Genomic DNA, 23576 nt, shown 5'->3' with positions numbered 1-23576 from the left:
AACTGTTGACTGCATAGGGGGGGAGGGGGCCCGTGCGAATCTGCTTCCATTTCTCCTTTTGCATTCCATAACTCTGCTTTCCTTACAGGTTCCAAATTTGTCATGCAAAGTTGAGCAACAACCACCACCACAACAAAATAAGCATTGGCAATATATATATATCTTTCTGGAGTTCCGAAACAAGACCCTAACCCCAAACCTGCCCCTGCCCTTCCACACCTGACTCAAGTTTCCCCTCAGCCCCTTTCTGCAAGACTCAGAATCCGTCAACTTTGTTCTTCTGCTCAACACAGACTGATCATAAGAGAAATCTCTGTTTGGTTACCTCCTCACCCATCTATCCTTTGGGACAATCATTCAAGAATATTCTCTTTGTAGGAATAACTGCAACACGCAGCTCTTTGTCTTTTTAGCAAAAAGAAAGAAAAAAGAAAGAAACTGACATGGAAATGGGAGATGGGCCAGCGTCTTCCAACTCGCAAGATGTTCCTTCCAAGGTGGGGGCTCTGGAAATCCTAAATGAATCTCAGGTTCACATTTAGAGTGTGAATGGTTTTTGAGATGTTAAGGAAAGACGAGAAAAGCAGGATTTTGGTTCAAGTCCTTTTCTTTTGCATCATCTCAGAAAATGACCAGCTAGGCCTTTTTCAACAGCTCATCACTAAGATGGTTGAGGGTTTCTGTTGGTCTCCTACTGTATGCATTTATTTTTTGCCTCCTCCCTGATGGGATAAGGTTTGAGCGTCCAACTGACAATCTATAAATTTTTGCAGGTGTTGGGCACAGTGGCAGGCCCTTGAGGCCACATCCAATTGCCTGCCAGGTGTTTATGATTATTTGGCAATCCAAAGCAAGGGGCAAAAGCAGGTGGAGTACTGAGCCCCTGGCAAATGGCCACCACATGTGGTTGGTGGCCTGCCTTCACGTTGGCCAATGTGGATATCTGAACAGCCCCATGTTGGAATTTGGTTCTTCTCCTGCCCAAGAGCAGATTTAAAAGTTGCAGAGGTGTTAGTATGAGATTCTCCTGCTCAAATCAGGAGGCTTAAAGGAAATTCAAACCCACATCCACCCTGTTTAAACACCTAAAGTTTTGCCACTTGCTATAGTTGAGCCAGTATGACAACCTGCATGTCTGCCTGACTGAGTTTTTCAGATCTTGTGAATTGCTGGCAGGATGAGCTACAAGAAAGGGGCTGTGAAATGAGCAGTAATGCACATACCCCGAGTCTGTGTGAGGCTCCTGGATTTGATCCCCACATTGCCGGTGGTGCACTTTCGGAAAAAGGGCTGGGAAAGTTTGGTGCAACTTGGGGAGGTGCATCTTTGAATCTGGTTGATGGACCACTGGTCTGAATTCGTAGGGGAGCGCTTTGCTGTTCCACATGATGGTCAGGTTTGCACATGTTTGTCCCCCCAAAAGTGCAGATGTAGATTGAAGAGGCCCACAAGACTTTTAGGATGGATGGGTGTGGTGAGGAACTGGGTCTCATCCATCTAAGTCCCATCTAACAGTAGAGTGGGTCCACTCAGAGAATGACTTGGGTGGATACAACCCGTTACTTAGCTGGAAAGTATAACGAAGCAAGGAAGGGGAGGGGAAAACAGATGGAGGCTAAGTCCATCAAGAACTATTAAGCATGATAGTTGTGTGGAACCTCCATTTGTAAAGGTAGCATATCTTATGAGTGCCAGAGGCTAAGCACAAAATGTGCTTCTCAAATGGGCTGGCTACCATTTGAATGAGGATGCTGAGTGAGACGAACCTTAGCTTTGGTTCAACAAAGATTTTTGGAAATAGGACCCCATTGAAGAAGTTCCCCCTTATGGGAGCCCTTTTAATTTACATCTTGCTATTAATATTTACATCTTAATTTACATCTTGCCATTAATATTTAAGTATTTCTTCAAGTCCTGAGAGAAAATACTTTCCCCCACATATCACAGGATGGGCAATTCTGTAGCATCAGGCAAAGGGGATATAGCTATACTTCCCTCCTCAATAAATTCACTCCAGGAAAGAAAGTCCCCAACATAAGCCCTAGGCCAGGGTTGGAACAACTTCATACCAAATGTCGCCCAGCAGTTACATAAAGTGACCTGCCAAAGTCTTGAACCCAACACCACCTTCACACCAATTTTTATAGTCCAAAGTAGGCAGCAAAAACGATAATTTAAAAGTTCCTTGTGGGCCACCATACCACCATATACAGCCAGGAGACTGTGTTTCAAGTAATTGCATTGTGTTACTTTAGCACCCACAGTACAGTACCTTTCGAAGGCAAGAGAATGGGGCGGGGGGGGGACATAACCAGTTGGATCCACCTCTGGTGGTCCCCTTGGGCCCGCCCCCCCCCCCCAGATCCAGCAGTGACCAGTTGCCACTGTTTGACTTGCTGGGTTGCAAGTTGTGCAGGCCTGACCTCTAGTTAGGTTTGGGTAGAATTTAAAGTATTCCCCCACTCCAAGATCCTGATCTTGACAAGCAAAACAAACTCATGGAGGAAAGTAATTAGAAGTCACTTTAGGTGTCATTCGACATGCAGCTTCTCTCTTTTTGCACGCCTTCTGCTGTGTACAAGAATGTGCAGTGTTTCAACCCCTTAATTTCTGCAAATGGCAATAAATGGGATTAGCTGGCTAACTGGAGAGCAAGGCAATAAACACGCCATTAGAGGCATCTTTCAGTGGGATTCCTTCTCCTGGCCAGCGGGGCTCTCTGACAGCCCGGCATTCCTTAATAGCAACAATAACTGTTCAGGGGAGGAAAAATGCATTTCAAGGGGCTTGTGACAAAACAAAGTGACTGAGGAAGCAGGGTGGGCAATGAACACTCAGAAAAGGGAAAACATTAAAAGCCTGGCCAATTATCAGCAGAATGGCATTTGTGTCCATCAACTCCCGCAATGAGAAACGCATCCCTCTCTGGGTTGCAGTTCCCCTCTAGATTTACCAATTTATCCCACAGTGCCTTTGGCTTAACTGACTTTTGCACCGTCTTCTAACACAGTCCTTATTGGCACTTCCTGTATCAGACTGAAATTGTTTTCTGCTCTAAAATTGCCAGTTCTATGCACAGAAAACCAGGGATAGAGGTGTGCTCCTATCATAATGGCCTATAGCAGGCTTACATTTAATACCAGATGTTCCAGCCGTGCAAGACTCTAGTCCCCATCTATTGCTATGTATAGCAATATACATGTCACAGGTTAGGAAACAGAGTGAGATAAGACACTTTCCTAATACGTCCAAGGAAGCCTGTGGGTTTTTTCAGCTTCGTAAAGCTCTAGTGCTTATCTGTGTTGGGAGCTCAAATTTAGAAGAATCCAGACTTCTTCTTTTTTTACACTGCAGATCTATGTATGATGTACATGGTAAAAATTCAAGGCAAATACTGCTTCTCTAGGGGTATTTCCAGACATGTTTATTGTGAGGTTGGTGCTCCTCACAGATGCAGAGGTTTTTTCCCCCCTTGCAGCATCTGTACAGTGTAATTTGCCTCAAAATCCCAGCTCATTTTACCCCACCCCCACCCCCCATTTAATCTGGATTTACTCTTTCCAGGGAAAATATTAAGTGGGTTTTTTTTATTTTAAAAACTTGCAAATGATCCGTTTGCAAATTAAGACCACATCTGGAAGCAACCTAGGTTGCAGTCTAGCAACCCCAGATAGTGTCTTGTTTAATCTTAAACTGTGTAAGCTGCCTTGAAAATACTTTAAATAGGGTGGATACCTTAACTGGGAGAAAGAACTAGATGAGGTGTCGTGGAAACACAGGCAAGGGATTTCACCATGCCAAGCTAAGCATGTACTAAAAAAACCTCCCATGGCCCTTCTTGGGTGTAAAATTAGAGCGTGCCTTCCATCAGTCTCTTTAAAGCAAATAAACCAACTGCAAGAGAGCACTGTCTTCTTAGCTTTCTGGTTGAAATGGAAAGCTGGTGTGCCCAAAGGTGGTTTTAGTGTAGTGCAACTGGTGTGGTCACGCTGGGCACTGCGCTGCAGGAACAATGCTGTAGAATGGAGTGGGAGAGGCTGAATTTTAGCATCACACAGGGCACTGCTGAAATTTGGCAGCCCCAAGTCTGCCACTGGTATGCTTGCCCACGAGTAAGCCTAGTTAACAAGGAGACACCTTGTCATGTATTTCCAAGCAACAGTGGCACCCCGCCCCCCAGGTAACCTCACTATTCCTGTGCAGAGCTTTGCACAAGGCAGTTGTGCCAAGATCAGCACAGTCGCAAAGAGGAACTGTCCTAGATTGAAGAAGGGGAAATGAAGCAAAATAAAATAAGGGAGAGAGAGAAAAGGAATGCAACAAGAAACAAGGACGACACCATTAATCTCTTGGAAAACAGCAAAATGTCAGGCAACTCAGGCAGGATCTAATGGAGAGCACAGGCGGGCAGTAATAAAGCCTAGGTGGGAGAAGTCACATTTCTGGAACAGACCAAGTGCCCCAAGAGTGGGGAATCTGTGCCCTTCCCCCTGTAAGGAAAAAAAATGCTGTTAAGACTCCAAATCCTATCAGCCCCACCCAGAATGACCTAGTGGTCAGGGATGGTGGGAATCCAGCAGCATCTGGAGGGCCATGGTTTCACTATCTGTAGTCCAAAGAGACAGGTGCTCACAACTCCAATTCTGTAATCACAGATACTCTGCATAAAATGCATGCACACCTCTCTCTAGCTATATATCCCAATCCTTGGTTCTCAGTATGCAAATTTATGCAGCTCATTAGCAGCACACTGAAATAATCAGTGGGGGGGAACAAGCCGTCCATGGAAGTCATTTTGGAAAGAAGCAGTGGGTGGGTGGGTAGCTTGTTTCTTTCCTATTAAACACCATCAACAAGGAAAACGCAAACAACAAAAATTACAAAAGAGTGCTCCAGGCCAGCTAATGTTTATATGCTAAACATCACTTTACACAATCCGGGCCTTGGACCCAACGCGTCAGTCTCGCCTCCCGTGAAGTGTAATTTTATTAAGTGTTTAACTCTATATACAGTACTTAACAAACAGAGCTAATGTGAGCAGGCTCTTGGGGAGGATGCATTTAGCACAATGCAAAAAAAACAAAACCACCACCTTAAAAACCTGCCTCTCCCTGCTGCTCATTAATTCAGGTGATTCGAGGGTTGTTTGGTGTGCGCCATTGCTGGCACGCATGCAGAGTTTACAGTAACAAGCAATTTGCAGCTCAGCTTGCAAAGTTTTCATTTAGGAGAGCAAGCTTTTTAAAGAAGAAAGAAAAAAGAGAGTGAGCAAGAGAGGGCAGGGGTGGGAAACAGGAAAAGAAAGCCGCACTCAAGTTTGGCTTCCCAACCCAACCTACCCACTCCCCGGAATGTGGCAACAGATAGGTCTTAAGGACATGAGGATGGGAGGTCTCAGATTTTCAAAGAGGGTTCCTCAGGGATGTTGCGGCTGGAACTTGAACTTGATTCAGTTTGCATCTAAAGGCAAACCTACCTAATTAGCACTTTTCTGAAACAATATGTGAACTGAAAAATAGGCATACTTCAGAATGTGCACTTCTCCAAAAAATTTGCAATGCAGTTCTCCAGCCAAGTAATGTGTACAAAAAGGCCCACTGTGTGCCTAAAGATGTACAGTATATATTAGTGAAAACATGCTAAAATGCATTATGTTAGGGGGAATCGCTTTGTAAAACCCTGAATATTAGGGGAAATTGCACACCCAAATGATGATATAAAGAGAAATGTTGATGAATTTTCATTAGGGCTATTTTTTTTAAAAAAAGAAAGAATCACAAACATGATGTGGGAATTAGGAGAACTGAAGTTAAGAGTGGAAACGAGAAAATAATAGAAAGCACTACTGGCTGATCCACTAATACCTACTGTATATTAGATTCCAGCCCATTTGCTTTTTGTTGGGCAGGGCAGATATCTGGGAAATGGAGACTGAAAAAATAATCTGAAAGCGAATGCAAGCACATAGATCCACCAGCACTGTTTTTTTGCCACCAGTGTGGGATGCATTCCGATGCATGTTCCCATCTGCAACAAATTAGCATGCATGCCCCCCCATCATAATAATAAGCATTCATTTGGATATCTGCTTTGTCACTGAGAGAAAACTAAGAACCCTGCATGCACATAAGCTGCTCAGAAAAGCAAAGCGATATCAGAAACAAATCAGAAACCTTCCATAGAGCATGGGGAAGAAAAGGGGGAAACTCTGGGCTGTATCCAACTAAGTTTTACTTCGAGTAGGCCCAATGAGATTAATGAACCTACGTTAGCCATGTTCAGTGACTTCAGGGGGTCTACTGTGACTCAGACTACAACTGGATAAAACTGTCTTTGGAAATAAGAGAGGTTTTGCTGTCCCTTAAGTAAAACCAAGGCATTCTGTCTGCAGAGGGAAAATAGTTAAAGCTGACAGCAGCACACAAAAGAGGCTGAGAAAGCCAGTCTGGTCAAGGGAGCCCATGGCACAACTTCCAATCCATCGTCCCTGCAAGGCAGCATTACCCATCAAGCAGACTCAGCTATTTGTTCTGTCCATCCCATCCAACTTGACAGCTGCCTTGGGCTCTCCACTTCCTCAGTGGAAGAACACTTAACTATTCTGCAAGTGAGGTGTGTGCGCTTACATACATATATACACACAGAGAAGTTTTGTCCTGAAAACCATTGCTCTTAATTCCACTTCCCTCTTTATTCTACTGATCTCCTATCCCAGATAGAAATAGACAAATCTGTCACTTTCAGTTCTCCAAGTTTCTTACTTTTCCAATTTTAAATTCAGTCCACACTTCCATCAAAATTTCTGGATTTATTTTTTTAAGTCCTCGTGAGAATTCATCAAGCATTATATTGTGAATTTTTCCTAATTTTTCCTATTTTTGTGTGAAGTTTTGACTTACACATTTTTGCAAAGAAATGTTCCTTAATATAATGCATTTTGTATGTTATTTTCACTAATGTAAGAATTTTTATGTACATTTTACCCCTGTATATGCATTTTTGTACTTGGCTGGAGAACTGCATCATCAAATTTAGAGAAGTGTGGATTTCAAAGGATGGCTGTGGTTGGTTTGCACTGTTTTTCAAAAAGTGTGAATTCAACATGGTTTATTTTTAAATATTAACCGAATCATGTATTATTCCACATTCCTAATCCAGACATGTTTTGGAAATCACTGAATCTGAAGGAAGCTATGTTCTTTTTGGCCTCCATTTTTCCTTTCCTCCAAAAGCAATTTTGCTCTTCATTTACTGGCCACTTCTAGTCTAACCTTCAGTATTTCAGGCCTATATCTTTAGTCCCTCCAAAGTCTTTTTAGACAGAAAGAGGAAAGATTCCTGATATGACAGGGATGCACAAAGGACTAAACACTCGCCTCCCTCCCTTTGTAAAAGGGTATGTAGGAAGTGTTGCCAAGTAACAGATTTTGCATGAGATCCACCATATGATATCCTACAGGCATGCAATCACAACAATTTTAAGAATCCCACCTAACCTAAGAAGTAGAGCAAAGGGGCTCCCTAAACTTTGACCTGGTATAAAGAATTGCCACTTCTAGTCCATCCTGTGACTTTTTATAATCCTTTGTAACACAAGATTTCTACTTTGCAGGAGTCTGTATATTTGAAGTGAACATCCTCCAATCCTGAGTGCTTTGAACAGGCAGACATGTCTCAAGATTAATCCAGTTAATATTGGCAAACATGAGACAGGTACCAACCTGCCACCCCTATGATAATCCTTGCAATTGCATGCATCTGTCACAAAGTTGGCATGTCAAACACACTGCTAACAAGAGGTAGCACAAGTGGAAGCTTCTCCATTAGGACAAAAGTGGCAGTGCCCCACTAACCTCAGTCTGCACTCCTATCTACATGTCTGTGTATTTACTTACAACCAGCCCAGGGGGCAGCCCTCACCTGCCATATTCCTCCTCCTCAGCCTCAGTATTGCCCTTGCAGAACTCAGCAGGGAAGAGAATGGGGACAAAACTAGACTTAGTGGGTTCTGCCTGTCATTGGCTCTGGCTCCCCCTACTGTTGGGCTCCCCGCCTCATGCCCTATCAGTTCTGATGGGTACCAGCCACCATTCTACTTTGGTGTGTAGGCTGAAAACAGAAGGAATTCATGTGCAACCTATTTGATACATCAAGTCAGATCACTGCTCCATCTATCCCAGTATTGCCTAGAGACAAAAATGTTACCGTTTCTTTAAAGGTAAAAGTGGGAAACTGATCATAATACTGGAATAGTTTCAAATGGCAACATGGCAGAAGGTGGGGATTGTGGGATTTTGTTTTTCCTGGGTCAAAGAGGCCTCACACTTTTGTTTCCCTGGCTTGTTATTTGCTTTACATTCAGGATTAATGTACAAGTTCATTATATGCTACCCACAAATGTTTTGGGGTCACCCTCAAGAGGCAGATGGTACTGGGGTACACTGAGAGCCGACAGTGTTAAACATTTGCCTGCTCTTGCCATTTTGTCAGGTTGGGAAAATTATAGCAGAGTGAATATTCAGGCACTGGGTGTGTTCTCTAGCTTCCCTGGGAAAGGAAGTAGGCCTGGTTCAACATTTCCCAAGGTGCACACACAGCCCAGCCCTGATCATGCCAATCTGCAACATCTATGACATCCTCGGACATCTTCTATACATGTCCGATGGGTGCTAAAATCAGTTCCCTGAGGGGAGGAGGCAATGAGGAAGAGGTCAGGACCTCAGTGGACAGGAAGGAACCCAACCAGCAGGGATCTGGAAGCTGGATTGGCTTGAAGGAACTCAACACCTGTGTTGATTTTAGAGAGATAGATAGAAGCCCAATGCTGGGGTCCTGGTGGCTAAGGCAGGATGGAAGTGGGAAGCAAGTGTTTACGCGCAATGATCCTGGCTTCCTCGCAACAGGTCACAGTTGGTCTGATATGGAAGAAGGTGTATAGACTATGGGATTGCTCTCTTATCAGAAGGCCAGGCTGGTTGTTATCTGGAGCCAGGGAAAACTTGGTGCAACAGAGGAAAGAGGGACAGTTCCATGCCGCCGCCTCCTCCCTCTTCTTTGGCTGCCTGGTCTAAGCTGAAAAAAATCCCACAATCTGGATCTACAGACGATGCTGGCATCTGACAGCAGCCAAGCATCACCAGCCAGTTCTGAAAGCTTGCACGTGCGCACAAGCAGAAGACAAGGCTAACTGTGAAATCTGAATCTCCGAGATGGTGTGTCCCCAACCTGCTTTCTTCTTAATTTTGTTTTAACAATGGCTGGGTTCCAGGCCAACAGCTCCCTCCCACCATCTTGCCAGAAGGCAACCGAGCTCTCTTTAACAACAAGCAAAAACACACAGCGGCCTCCAACAAACTGGAAAGAAAATGACCTGCTTCCACTGTTCCTGTTGCCCACATGTATGTGTGTGGCTTTTTGTTTTGTTTTTTAAATAGAATGGCAAAAATGTCTGCCAGTAATGGATTATGTGGTAGGATTAAAATCATCAATCAGTGCCAGGGGTGAAAGGCCAAGGTAGGAGAGGAGATACACCATTGGCCATGATCCTACAATGAGCACTGGGGGTATGGGGAGGAAAAAAACTCATTGCACTGCAATTTCCCCCAACTGTTAAGGAAGACCTTTGCAAAAACTGGCTAGGATCAAGCTGGTCTATGTTGGTTGAAAGACAATGTCAGACAAGACAAGCATCTTTCTGCTCATCAGCCACTTCTTTTGGTCCAACTACCTGCTACACCCGTTCCTTTGCTTTGCTGAGCTGCTTGTGGGCGAATCCCCACCCTAGACTCTCCGCCAAAATAATAAGGGTGTTTCTCCTCCCCCCGTTTCCCCCTTTTTCGTCTTCAGAGAAACCAAAGTGCACTCCTTTGGCCTCCTTCTCGTTTTAGGTGCCTTGAAAAATTTTCAAAATGTTTCAAAAAATGAATGTGTCACAAGTTCCCTTAGTCCCTTTTTTGTTTTTTGTTTTTCATAGAAAAACAAAAGCATTTTAAAAGTACAAGTTTAAAAAAATGATAATTATAAAAACAAAAAAAAATCTTTCCTTGCCCTTTCTTGGAATAAAATAGAAAAGATTTAACTTTGATAGCAGTCTTGGTGGTGTCACTTGGTGCTGGTGCTGCTGGTGGACTCATGAAACACACTAGACACAAATGTAAAGGGAAATTTGGGAGGATGGACAGCATTCAGTGTCTTTGCAATGTTACAATATATACAAATCTGTAATTGGTGTACTATAACATTACTCTCCTATCCTTGCATGTAGTTCAACAAACATAACTGTGGGTCTGTTTCCGCTTGACTCAAACATTTCCTTAAGCATTCACACTAACATTTGGCAGTATGACTGCGCTTTTTCAGACTCATGCTCTTACCTGATATCACATATGGTGCGGTTTGTGGGAAACAACCTTGCAGGGCAAATTGACAGAATGGAGATGAAAGTTAAACTGGAGGGACTAGCTTGGCTGAATTAGACCCACTGTGCTAAAACAATCCAAGCAGGAAATTGGGGGCAAGTGATTGATTGATTGATTGATTGATTGATTGATTGATTTCTCACATTTATATATCACCTTTTCTCCAACAAACCCAGGGTGTCAGACATGGGGATTTATTTATTTTTTTAAAAAATCACTTTAAAAAACACTTTTAATTTACAAAAGATTTTTACATAAGACACCCAACTACAACAATTATTTAAGCGATATTGTTTTCAACTGAAAACAAAGAGTAAGAAAATGATAGGAGGAGGAGAAGGACAAGGGTGGGTGTGGGTCACATACAGATATGAATATAATTCAGGTCATGACCCAGTAACAGCTCCAGATGACAATTTTAGGGTTGTAACCTTAAAAACCCATTATTATTAATGGTATTATTTCAGTTTATGAGTTGCTTGACATGTATGGAGCCCCCATGCGATTTACAAAATTTGAAAACATAAATCATGGCATAAATTCAGGAAAAATAATACAGTACAATAAAAGCCTTACAATAACCTGTAAAATAAGCATCAGCAAAAACATCAGCAGTAAAGCACACCATCAAAAGCAGCAATTGTTAGAATGCATATTTTCTTCAAAGGATTTTTTATTTGCAAATATAACAAAAAGGAAAAGAAACCTTAAATTTATTTATCTATTTGCATTAAATTTATATACCGCTTGACTGTAAGAAAAAAATTGCGCAAAGCAGATTTGCTGTAGCAGTCCTTGTTTACCACCACTGAACGCAAGCAAAGGCTTGGCTAGCCTCTGTCATCTTGTGAATTTCAAACTTTTTATTTATGATACAGCCTTCATTGCTGAAGGCTTCCAGAAACTCTTGGGAAAGCTTAGCGTGCATAAAATTACAGACACAAAATATTTTAAAATGCATCAATCTACAAAAATTCATAAATACAGTCATCCTCAATTAATCAGGAAAAACAGTTATTCGGGGGGGGGGGGCGCTAATTATTTTTAACACAAGTGCTTCCCAAAACTGCAAACAGCAGCCACCATCTTAAAATAAGTCTTTAACCCCATGAGGTAGGTTAGGCAGAGAGGTGGTGACTTGGCTCAGCATCATCCAGTGAGCTTCATGGCTAGGGGTGGAACTGAACCTGGGTCTCCCTGATCCAAATCAAACATTCTAGCCAGAGCTCTCCTAGTACAGTGGTACCTCAGGTTAAGTACTTAATTCGTTCCGGAGGTCCGTACTTAACCTGAAACTGTTCTTAACCTGAAGAACCATTTTAGCTACTGGGGCCTCCTGCTGCTGCTGTGCCACTGGAGCACGATTTCTGTTCTCATCCTGAAGCAAAGTTCTTAACCCAAGGTAATATTTCTGGGTTAGTGGAGTCTGTAACCTGAAGCGTATGTAACCTGAGGTACCACTGTAATACCTCTCCATCTGGCCCTTGGGACTCTCCCCAGGCGACCCCCCCCCCCACTGGCTCCATTTCACACCCTTCTTTTTGCCTGGCTGGAATGTGCCTTTGACCTCTGATAATGACACATCTTTGCCTGTGTTGAAATTAGCCTGTTTTACAAAGGGAATATTTACATTCTTTGCTCCGCCCACTTTTGCCTCTGGTTCCGCCAACCCCTGGCATGTGAGCCCCAGAAGGCACTGCAGCCCTCAGGCTGAAAAAGGTTCCTCACGCCTGGCATGGCAGAAAGTTAGTGGCTGGTAGCAGGCTTCATCTCATTCTTCCCTCCTGTTCTTGCAGGATGAAAAGAGAAATCTGAGGCACAAAGAAACCTCAAACTGAAGACATTTTTAGATAAATGAGCAAAACACTTAAGAGGGAAGGAAACTTGATTCTCCAGAAGTAGCGATGAAATTTGGGTCTGTCCAGGCCACAACATTGTGGCCTGCAGAATAGTTCACCAAAGTGCAGAGCTGCTTAACCTTTCTTTTTCTCAAAGATATCTTAGGCCAGAGATGAGGGCCTCACTCTCTCTGAGCAAGCTTCCAGGGGCTGCATGCCACTGAGGCACAAGACCAGAGGCCAGCGTGTAAGGAGCAACACACATGCATTTTACTTTTGTACAGTATCTACACCTACTCATACATCCCTCTCTTTCCTCCATTCCAGAGTTGCCATATTTCAAAAAGTGAAAATCCGGACACAAAAGTTGTTGAGCTTTCTTCGCAAAATAACAAAACAAAAAAAAAAGTTTTGGGGCTATTTTTCAGGAAAATCAGGGGGAGAAACAACACTTCTGACATGGGTTGCCATATGTCCGCATTTTCCCGAACCACAATTTCCACCCAGATGCTGCTTCCGACTGCAGTATTCTGGGTATGGCCGGGAACTTCCGGACGTATGGCAACCCTATCAGGAAAGTGGGAGGTATTGTTCAAAAATACATTCCAGCCAGGAAAAAACGCCCAGGATATGAAGCAGACAGAGGAAAGGGTGTGGCTTGGAGACAGATCCAAGAACCAGATAGACAGGTGTTTGTCGCCAGGCCTGAGGTTCCCCACATTGACTTAGGCTAAAGACAAACCAAAGATTGATATATAATGGAAGAGGGTGGACAAAGCCACCATTGCCTTTGATGTACACAGACACCATTATTTTGTTCTGTTATCCTGTTAGCTATCGTCAAACCTCTGCAGTAGGAATGGACAGATATCAGGCTAGCAGGATGTACTTCTTTTGTTACTCGAACGCAAAGGCCCACCAACCAGAGCCAGGTCACGGCACAAAATGAACTACGGCAGCTTGAATGAACTCACTCAGGGGAAGGAGCCAATTGCCTACTTCTGCACTGCATGAGCCACACACTGGCCTGCCAATATGCATACAAATCTACCTCTGAGTTACTATGGATCAGGGGTTCTAATGGCTTAAAGCTGGGGTGCAGAAATGCAAGCTTGGCTGCTGCTGCTGCTACTGCTTGGATTCAAACCACTTCCTCCATCCAAAGCCATTTTGAAGGCACACTTTCAGCACAAATCAGCCCATCTTCAAAGCAGACAGCCGTAACTACTGATGAGGTGTTCAGTCACTACAGTGACCTCCTTTGAACTTTAGCAGCTGATGTCATTATGATGCCTGGGGATTGACAAGGGGGGAAAGTTGATCCATGGGGATTGGGGAATCCCACTGGTCAGAACCTCTTTCTTACCCAGGTGTAGACAGAAACCAGTAGTTTGGCTTGCTATAAGGCATCCTTTTGGAGCACAGCTAACAGCACAAATCAGGCTCCTGTTTGAGCCCTGTTTTGATGTATATATTAATAATGCTTAGTATTTATTTAACGAAGTGTCTTGTGGCTCCTTAAGGACTAACCAAATTGATTATGGCACAAGCTTTCAAAATAAATTACTTAGGCCATAATAAATTTGTCAGTCTTTTAGAGTACAACAATACTCTTTGCTGTTTTTGCTAAAACAGGGTCGCCCCTCTTGAAGTAGCACTTACACTGAGCTTTTGAGTGTTTTAAGTGTTTCATGTGCCATTATATTGTATTCATTACAACAAGCATGCTGGGTAGATCAGTAATATTATCCCGGAGCTGCAGGTGCAAGGTTTCTGAGAATACAGTGGTACCTCGGGTTTCATACGCTTCAGGTTACATACGCTTCAGATTACAGACTCCGCTAACCCAGAAATAGTACCTCAGGTTAAGAACATTGCTTCAGAATGAGAACAGAAATTGTGCTCCGGCGGCACGGCAGCAGCAGGAGGCCCCATTAGCTAAAGTGGTGATTCAGGTTAAGAACAGTTTCAGGTTAAGAACGGACCTCCGGAACGAATTAAGTACTTAACCTGAGGTACCACTGTATGTGCCTTAGGCCATCTAGAGTTGGGGCTGACAAAAGATAATTGGTAAATTGCTGAATGATCTGCAATAGACTGGCAAGGGTATACCGGTTAAAATACAGTACAAATTTAAACTATGGTATTCCCAAAAGAGGCAGCGATAGTCATTGGGGGTAGTTTGTGGCTATTTTCCACCTCCACTGTTAGAGGCAGGATGCCTCTGAATACAAAAACAGGAGATTCCATGTGTCAAGTCTGCCCATGCTTGATCTGAAGAGTTCAAGACAGAGGGGAGATGGAAACTGGGGGCTTGCTGATCCGTAACTGAGTGGCTTAGCCCAGCTCTCGCACCATATGGACTGCATCATGTTCTCCTGATGAAATGGAGACAAAGGGGATGAGATTTGTTTGGCTTGCATGATACTGCAAACCTACCTAATCTGTACTTCTTGAACCACCACATGAACTGCAGGGCAATTATAGTTTAAAATTCACACTTCCTCTACATTTTGCAAAATACATACCAAAAAGGTGTATCTTAGGGGAAATGATGTGCACACAAAAATGCATGCACTTGGAAAACTACTGGTAATGTACAAAAAAGTAAACTAGGGAAGATCCCTTGCAAAAATGCATATAGAAGGAGAAATGCACACTTAAGACATATATTAATTTGCCCATGGACTTAAAAAAGGAAAAAATTCACAAACCAATGCAGCAATGGGTTGAACTCTACGTATAAGATTGGGGGGGAAATGAGTTAAATGAGAGAAACCGAAATTGATAGATTTATCCACCCTTCCTCTTTCCCTCCTACAACACAAACACCCTCCCTTGCACACTCCACACTCACCCCCAGGCTAGTCTGCTTGCCTGCCGGCCTATCATACTCCCTGGGGGAGGGGAAATTATTTTCTGTCACTTGTAATAGTGGTTTCTGCTAAATTTAACATAAAACCAGAGCTCATTACTTCTGCATTAGACGGGCTCCGGCGTCTGCCTGCAGGTTAATGGATTTCTCCTGGGGATAGAGGTGCCATTTTTCAGCCAGCGGTTACGACAGGGTGGCAGGCAGTAAAGTGTTGGCCTTGTAAAGGCAGGTCCGGGGTTTGGAAACTTGTGAGGTCCCCAACAAGGCCAAAAAGTACAGCTAGGGTTAAAAAAAAGGAACTAGCGAGAGAGATATGGGGGGAAGGATCAAAGCTCCCCTCCACCTCCCGAACATTCAAGCCTGGGAGGAAAAACACACTCACACATAGGCATGCTTCAGTAAGTCAGGCATGCGCAGCGAGCAAGCAGCCCTTTGCTCACATTCATCAACCCAGCCGTCTCATCCTGCTGCGGAAGATGTACAGATTCACGCAGTGAACAAGAGTGTGGCGCAGTAACTGCGATTGATCAATGTCACTGCCAGATCCAAGGATCACAAATACTATCTTGGGGTGTCTCTTCCTCGGGTTCAAATGAGGCTTGGGCGAGGAGGGGGGACACATAAAAAAAACAAGAGTCAGAAAGAAAGGGAAGGTGACAAACCCAGAGGCTGGATTTCAACTGCTTGTTAAGAGGCAACTCTTGCCCCCAGCTCTTCACATTCATTTCAATGAGACTTCTGTGGGTGGGTGGATCATGCTGACGTATTTATTTATAAACCACACTTTCATAAAAATGCAAGGTGGCACACACAATTACAATAAGAGCAATAGAAACACCAATGAAAACATCAATAAATACCAATGAGATTAAAAGAAACTCACATTTCAAAGGGCGAATAACACCGTTTTTAGGAGACATCTAAGGCAGGAATGATTTATTCTGAACTTCTACTGGCAGGGAGTTCCACAGGGCAGGGCCTGCCACACTAAAGGCTCAGTCCCTAATAAAGGCCGAATCTTGGGCGTGTGGGGTATCACAAGAAGTGTCCCTCTTCTGACTCAGTGACTGAGGAGGGACATAGGGGTTCAGAGAGGGTCCTTAACATACTTTGACCCCAAGTAGTTTATGGTTCTTTGTGAATTAACAAGAACCCTGAACCTGGCCCAGTAGCAAACTGGCAACCAGTGCAGCTCTCTGAGGAGAGGAATAGCACTTTGCCAGTAGCCTGTTCCTGACACTGCATTATGCACTACTTGCAGCTTCCATGCCAGGTAAAAGGGAAGCATCACATAAAGTGTGTTATACAGCGATGGGGGCTCTGAGCTGGTAGTGATTTACCAAGGAAAGGGAATTTGGGGGTGGGGGTGGGGGACAGCTTAATGAAAACATTGACCCTCTGTTTGATTGCTATGGGCGGGGGGGGGGGAGAAATTCTATGTCAGGAATCATTAGGAAAGGAACTAAAATGAAAACTATCAATATCATAACACCTTTATACAAATCTATGATGCAACTGGATTGCTTCCTTTTACATTTGCTTCTCGAAGCAGCACCTCTGCTGGCAATATTCAAAAAAGGGGTTTGGCCAGCACATTCATGCCCTGCTCTGCCCTGGGGCTTCCCAGAAGGCATCTGTCCAGCATATAAGCACTCATTAAACAAGGCTGCAAACAGGGTCTCCTTATAACATGGTTCTCCCCACCCTCTCTGTTGCTTTTATACAGCCAGAAGCCTTAATTCAGGTGAGACTGCTTGTCTACCTAGCTCAGTATTATGCACTCGTATTGGCACTGGCTGTCCAGCCTCCCAGGCAAAATGGGACATCCCCATCATCTAGTACTAAAAGCATAGGGAACCTCAGGTCCAGGGGCCAGAAATGGCTCTCCAAGTTCTTCTTAACTGGCCCTCGGGACTCTCTCCAGTTTATACTCCCCCTCACTGGCCCTGCCTCACATTCTCTTTGAGGGTTTTGCCTAACTGGAGTGGGTCCTTAAACTAGACCTAAGTATAATTCACATTTTTTACTCTGCCCACTTTGGCCTCTGACCTCACCCACCAGTGACACGTGACCCCCAGAAGGCTGCTGTGAAGAGAATATGGCCCTTGAGGTGAAACACACACACACACACCGCTTTTAAATTGAGATTCCAGGGACCGAAGCAGAGACGTTAAGAGCCTGGATAGCTCAGTTGGTTAGAGTACGGTTGGTTAGAGTACGCTAAGGTTGCAGGTTCGATTCTCACATGGGACAGCTGCACATTCCTGCATCGCAAGGGGTTGGACTAGACTAGATCATCCTCAGGGTGCCTTCCAACTCTACCATTCTATGACATTTCTGCACACAAAGCATGTTCTCTGCCACCCATCTATGGCTCCTTCTGTGCCTAATGATAGGACACAGCATTTATAATATTAATAATTTATTATTTATGCCCCACAAATGCTGGAAGGAATAAATCTGGGTTCTGGGATCATTTCTGGAATCTAGACAGGCCCTCCCAGTTCTTCATTTTTCTTTCCTCTCTCTTCTAACTCCCCTGCCCATCAATTTATTAAGATGAATTTTCTCAAGCAGCACTGGCCCCAAAGAAGGATACAATACTTCAGAAAAGGCTCTATCAGTGCCAAGTGGAGCGAAACTGTCTTAACCCTAACCCTTCTAGCGCAATCCATCTATTCATAACATCCAAGATGGCAGGTGAATTTCTTGCGGCAGCAAAACACATAAATATACATTATGGCCCAGGTTCTATTCAAAGGCTTCATGGCACTTTTAACACCAGGCCAATAATACCTCATCATCCCCTCCCTGCAAACTCCTTTCTCCTTCTGTGTTCACCGATTTTCCTTGCCTCTGGGTAAACACTTCCCCGTTTGCTTTTTATAAACCTTGCCTTTATCGAGCAACATCACTAAACCCATATTTATTGACCTACATCACCACCCTTTGCAGGTTGGAGGGAGGGAGGGAGGGACTGGGAACGTTTTGTGAAATGCAACTTCTAAACATACATATTTATTTCCCTTATGTTATTTCATTAATGAATTGCTTATTGTGAAATAATCGTGTGATTATTAATAAAAACTTCCATAAAAATACCAACAATAATAGATAGATACAGATACATAGAGATATATAGCTAGATCTATAATTTCAAATCAAATATAGATGCAAACTTAGAATCTCCAATTAAGAAGCTTGTTGAAAAAATGTCTCCAATAGAACAGAGATGGAGCTCAGGGTGGGCGGATCAGTCCATTTCAGTTTCTCACTTTTCCAATCTTAAATTAAGTTCTCAAGAGTTCTACATCAGCAGCACTTTGCTGGGAATTTCTCTTAATGTATACATTTTTGTATGTAATCTTGACTGATATGCACATTTTTGCACTGCACTTTCCCGTAAAACACTGCATTATTATTTGTTATTTTCATCAATATGTGCATTTTTATTTACACTACCCTTGTGTACGTGCATTTTCATACATATTGTCGTACTTGGCTGGAGAACTCCATTGCAAAAATCAGAGGCAGACAAATTTAAAAGAACTTATTTCTTTTGGTCAATTATTGTTTTGGAAAAGTATGAATAAGGTAGGTTTGCCTTTAAATCTGAACTGAATGAAATTTGTTCCACATCCCTAGACAATGCTTATCTGATATGAAACAGGAGGCTAAACTGGAGGGAAGATAACTATTAACATAAAAGGAAGTAAACAAATGCATGTTTGCTCCACCCATTTGGTTTGTAAAAATCTGGATTCCCCGAACCTAAATCTCAACTTGAAAAAAATTAAAAACACACACAGAGAGAGAGAGAGAGAGAGAGAGAGAGAGAGAGAGAGAGAACAGGAGCATGCATAGCTCTGTTAATAACCCTGGAAAATCAAATGCCAGCTCTCAAGGTCTACGAGAAGATGGACTCGTCCCACATTAAAGCACAGCTGAGGAAAGCTTCAGGGCACCCTGTGCCACTAGGATAGATGGCAAATGTCTTCTTAAAAGATGAATGCGCAGGCTGCTCGGGGAGCGGGAAAGGGCAAAAGTTAACCAGTGGAAGTGCTGGAAAGATCCCTTCAAGGAGGAAGCGTACTGGCTACAGTGAGCATGAAAGACACACAGGCACACACAGTCAATCAATTGATAAACCAGTTTAAAGCCAGAGCACTAAAGGCCAAGTCAGCTTCAGTTCCAGCTACAACTGAATTATGGTTGTGTTTAATTTGCACTTTGGTAAACTGCTTTTTTCTAGTAACATAAGAAGCTGCCTTATAATGAATCAGAGAACAGGGGGCCAATATTGTCTACACTGACTGGCAGTGGCTTTCCAGAGTTTCGGCCAGGGGTCTCTTTCAGCCCTACCTGGAGATGCCAGCTAAGCAGATGTTCTACCATGGTGCTAAAGTCCTTGCCCTGCCACTTAACTCCACTTCAAGCCTGAATTGTTCCCACCACTACATTCAGACTTGCTTTTTCAAACAGTTGTGGGTATATGCCCACATTAACTCCACACGCACGCACACAAAATGCTCTCTAATTCTCAGCACTTTCACCAAAATGCGATTCCCGAATTCTTTGGGGGAAAGCCACAATCGCCACACTGTTATATGATCAAAGTAAGTCTGTAAAGTGGCCATACCCCGAGGTCAATACATAGGAAAGAGATGGATAACCTTCTACAACCCAGGGGCCTTCTGGACATCTTTTTGGGAAGCCACATGTCAGTGGTGGGCAGGGCCAGAGGCAAAAGCAGGTAGAGCAATGAATGCAAATTTCACCTTTATGCACGAGGCTAGTTTCTACTCTACACACATACTCTCACACACCCCTCTATACTCCATCCATGAAGGCCAGAGGCATCATCTGTTCTCAAGAACACATTGCAGCCAGATAAAAGACTTCAAGGGCTACATACTGGGAAGAATAAGGGCCAGACACAGAGGCCTGCAGGGCTGAATTTGGCCCCTGGGGCTGAAGTTTTCCAGTCCTGGAGACCCAAGTTCAAACTGCTACACAGTCATGACATTCGCTGGGTGAGCTTGGGCCAGTCAGTACCTCTCAGCATAGTCTAATTTGCAGGAATGCAGAGGGAACAAAATGACTGAGGAATGGGCGAGAGAGACCACGTACATGGTATTCAACTCACTGGTGGAAAGGAAAGGCCATAAATGCAATACATACTCAAACTAAACACAAAACAGCTTCCTTCCCCTACAGATTTTATGCCTCCTCCAGGAGACTTTGCAAAGGAAGCTAAAACCCCAAGACCTACCAGTCCTATGTTATTTGCATAGCACCTCAACACTGGCACAGCCATCTGTCCCAGGGCAGGTGCATGTGGCCCTAGGGATGCCTGTCTCACCTTTTTAAGAATCACTGCAAACACTACATTACCCTAAACAGCCCTCTCAAGATATAAGTGGTCCCTACACAGGTGGCTCGTATCGAAGTTGTAATAAATTTCCAAACCAGCTGCTTCCTCTGTCTTCCTTTTCCAAAAAAACCAAACAAATTGGCTTATTTCTACCCCCGTGGTATGACATATCACACACATATACGACCCATGCACAGATCCAGCAAGCCATATGCTCAGCATATGGCTGAGAATTCCTTATGAATTGCAGGGGGTGGAGGTAAATGGGGGCCACATAATTTAGCTAGTATTGCTCCAAACTCCAAAAAGGGGGCACATCTTAAAATGCCAAAGGGATGTGGGGGTGTGTGTTAAATTTTTAGTTTTAAAGTTATGAGGACTAGAAACTGAAAAAAATTGAATCTGACGTTTTTTAATCAAAAAGTGTCATATAAAAAAAAAGGTAGGAGTGTTTATAATAAGACAAGTGAGCACAAAGTCAGCATAAGTGCATATTATCAAGTTTGCCTCTGTGCTCTGCTAGCTCAGCCTAAGGGTGCTTCCACAGAACCTAAGGATTGCTCATTAATGGTTCCTCATCATCCTGGAGAAAAGTGGCAAGTGTGGTGCTGCAGGGTTCTGTCCAGGGCCTGTTGTTGATCAACATCTTTATAAACAACTAGGATGAAGGAATTGAGCAGACGCTCATCAAATTTGCAGATGGCACCAACCTGGGAAGGGTAGCTAATGCCGCAGAAGGCAAAATTGGGATTCAAGATGACCTTAACTGGGCCAAAGCTAACAAAATGAATTTCAATAGGGACAAACATCAGGTCTTAGGAAGAACCAGCTGCAAAATATAACATTGGGGACACCTGGCTTGCAGTACAGTTGTACCTTGGTTCTCAAACTTAATCCGTTCTGGAAGTCCATTCGACTCCTGAAACCGTTCAAAAACCAAGGCGCGGCGGCTTCCAATTGGCTTCAGGAGCTTACTGCACTCAAGCGGAAGCTGTGTTGGACGTCAGGCTTCCGGGTTTTCGGCGTTTGGGAGCCGATTTGTTCGACAACCAAGCCGTTCGAGAACCAAGGTTCCACTGTAGTACACATCGAAAGGATCTAGGGGTCTTAGTAGAACACAAGCTTAACACGAGTCAACAGTGTGATGCCACAGTGAAAAAAGTTAATGCTATTCTGTACTGCATAAAGAGAAATATAGTGTCCCAATCAAGGATAGCAATAGCTCTACTGCCTTGGTGAGACCACACCTGGAGTACTGTGCCTTCTGAGCACACAATTTAAGAAGGATATTAATAAGCTGGAACCTGTGCAGAGGAGGGGAGCTAAGATGATCAAGAATCTGGAAACCAAGCCTTATGAGGTGTTGAGGGAGTTGGGTATGCTTAGTCTGCATAAGATGAGACTGAGATATGATAGCCATCTTCAAAAATCTAAAGGGCTGTCACATGGAAGATGCAGCAAGCTTGCTTTTTTCCCTGCTCCAGAGGCTAGGACCTGAACCCACAGATTTAAGTTACAAGAAGAGAGATTCCAACTAAACATCAGGAATAACTTTCTGACAGTAAGAACTGTTTGACTATGGAATGGACTCCCTCAGAAGGTGGTAGATTCTTCATGTGAAGTTTTTAAGCAGAGGTTGGATAGCCATCTATCATGGATGCTTTAGTTGAGATTCCTGCCTTGCAGGGGGTTAGACTAGATGACCCTCATAGTCCCTACTACTGAACTCCATATACTAAGATCAGACCATCTTGCTCATGACAGTCTATGCCGGCTGGTAGTGGCTCTCCAGAGTTTCCAACAAAGTTCTCTCCCAAGCCCTACCTGGAGACACCAGAGTTTGAAGCCTAGAAGGTCTTGTGTACTCTATTCACTAAGGCAGAGGTTGCCAATATGGTTGCCTCAAGCTGTTGTGGGACAACAACTCCCATCCCCTAACCATTGGGCTATGCTGGCTGAGGCTGATGGGAGCTGGAGTCCAGCATGTTGGCTCTCTCCAGCCCTTCCCCACAAAAAATAACCAAACCCGTGTATGTACCAACAAAAGCTGAAATCTGCACGGTGGCGGCAGCAGTGTGTAACTCAGTCACAGAGCACCTGCTCTGCATGTAGAAGGTCTCAAATTAAATCCCTAGCATCTCCAGTTCATCAGGTGATAGGAAAGACTCTTTTCTGCCAAAGATCCTGGACAGCCACTATCAGTCAAGAAGACTACACTGGACAAATTATCTGACCTACTGCAAGGCAGCTTCCTATGCTAAGGCCTGGAGCAGAGCACTCCACTGCCTCTGAACCAGCTTGCACACCTTGAGCTTTGCCTGTGCTTCTAACCGGACACTGAGAAGCACAAGGACAGAGCTGGCCCCACACAAGGACTGGGCTTTGGCAGGGGGACCCAATTCAGGAGCCACCAACTCACGGGGCTCCCCCACATGGCCACCATGCTACGGTTTGGCATAAAGCCTAACAGTTTAGAGGCTCCCCCCACCTTCCCCGCCATCAGATGGTCACGTGGCCACCAGCTGCAAACAAGGAGCCGCTAAGCGAGGCTCGGGGAGTGTTAAGCCAGCTGTCAGGCGTGGTTCCGTTTAGCACCACCGAAGCAGGCTTGACAGGGGCTTTTCAGATGCATTTTGTAGCCGCCAGACTGCAGCAGGCTGGTGTACAGACAGAAAGGCCCTGCTGTTTTTGCAAGGAGGCCTTGCATACGGTGCCTGTCTCCAAGGATATCTGGCAAGGGAAGTGTTGATTTTTATTATTTTTTTAAGCCTAGCTGTTCCTTCAGTCTCCTCAGACTGAGACACTTGCAGGCGGCCGCCAGGTATTTTTTGCAGATCCATCCCTCGAAGATCCGTTCCACAAGGCAAGGGAAGTCTTTGTCACATCCCTGGAGGAGGAGCAATTCTTTTCTCTTCTCCCCCTCGCCCCAAATCAAACCTTTTGCGCAAGAACTGGGTAGAAAACCAAAAATTATCAAAACAGTTCTTCGGTGCAAAGCAAAAGGAGGAAGGTGGGCTCTTATTTTTAGAAATGGGTGCCAGCATGTCGGCCACATTGTGTTGGGACGCATA

General features: G+C 44.1%; 1 protein-coding gene across 3 annotated transcripts in view; it reads right to left on the bottom strand.

The window, feature by feature from the left end:
• MACROD1 (mono-ADP ribosylhydrolase 1) overlaps window positions 1–23576 on the bottom strand; it is a 311595-nt gene that overhangs the window by 268571 nt on the left and 19448 nt on the right. The window lies entirely within an intron of this gene.

This window comes from Podarcis muralis, chromosome 16 (genome assembly GCF_964188315.1).
Source record: "Podarcis muralis chromosome 16, rPodMur119.hap1.1, whole genome shotgun sequence".
NCBI classification, from domain to species: domain Eukaryota; kingdom Metazoa; phylum Chordata; class Lepidosauria; order Squamata; family Lacertidae; genus Podarcis; species Podarcis muralis.
Note: the sequence above shows the minus strand (reverse complement) of the source record. Positions and strands in the feature narration are given on the sequence as shown.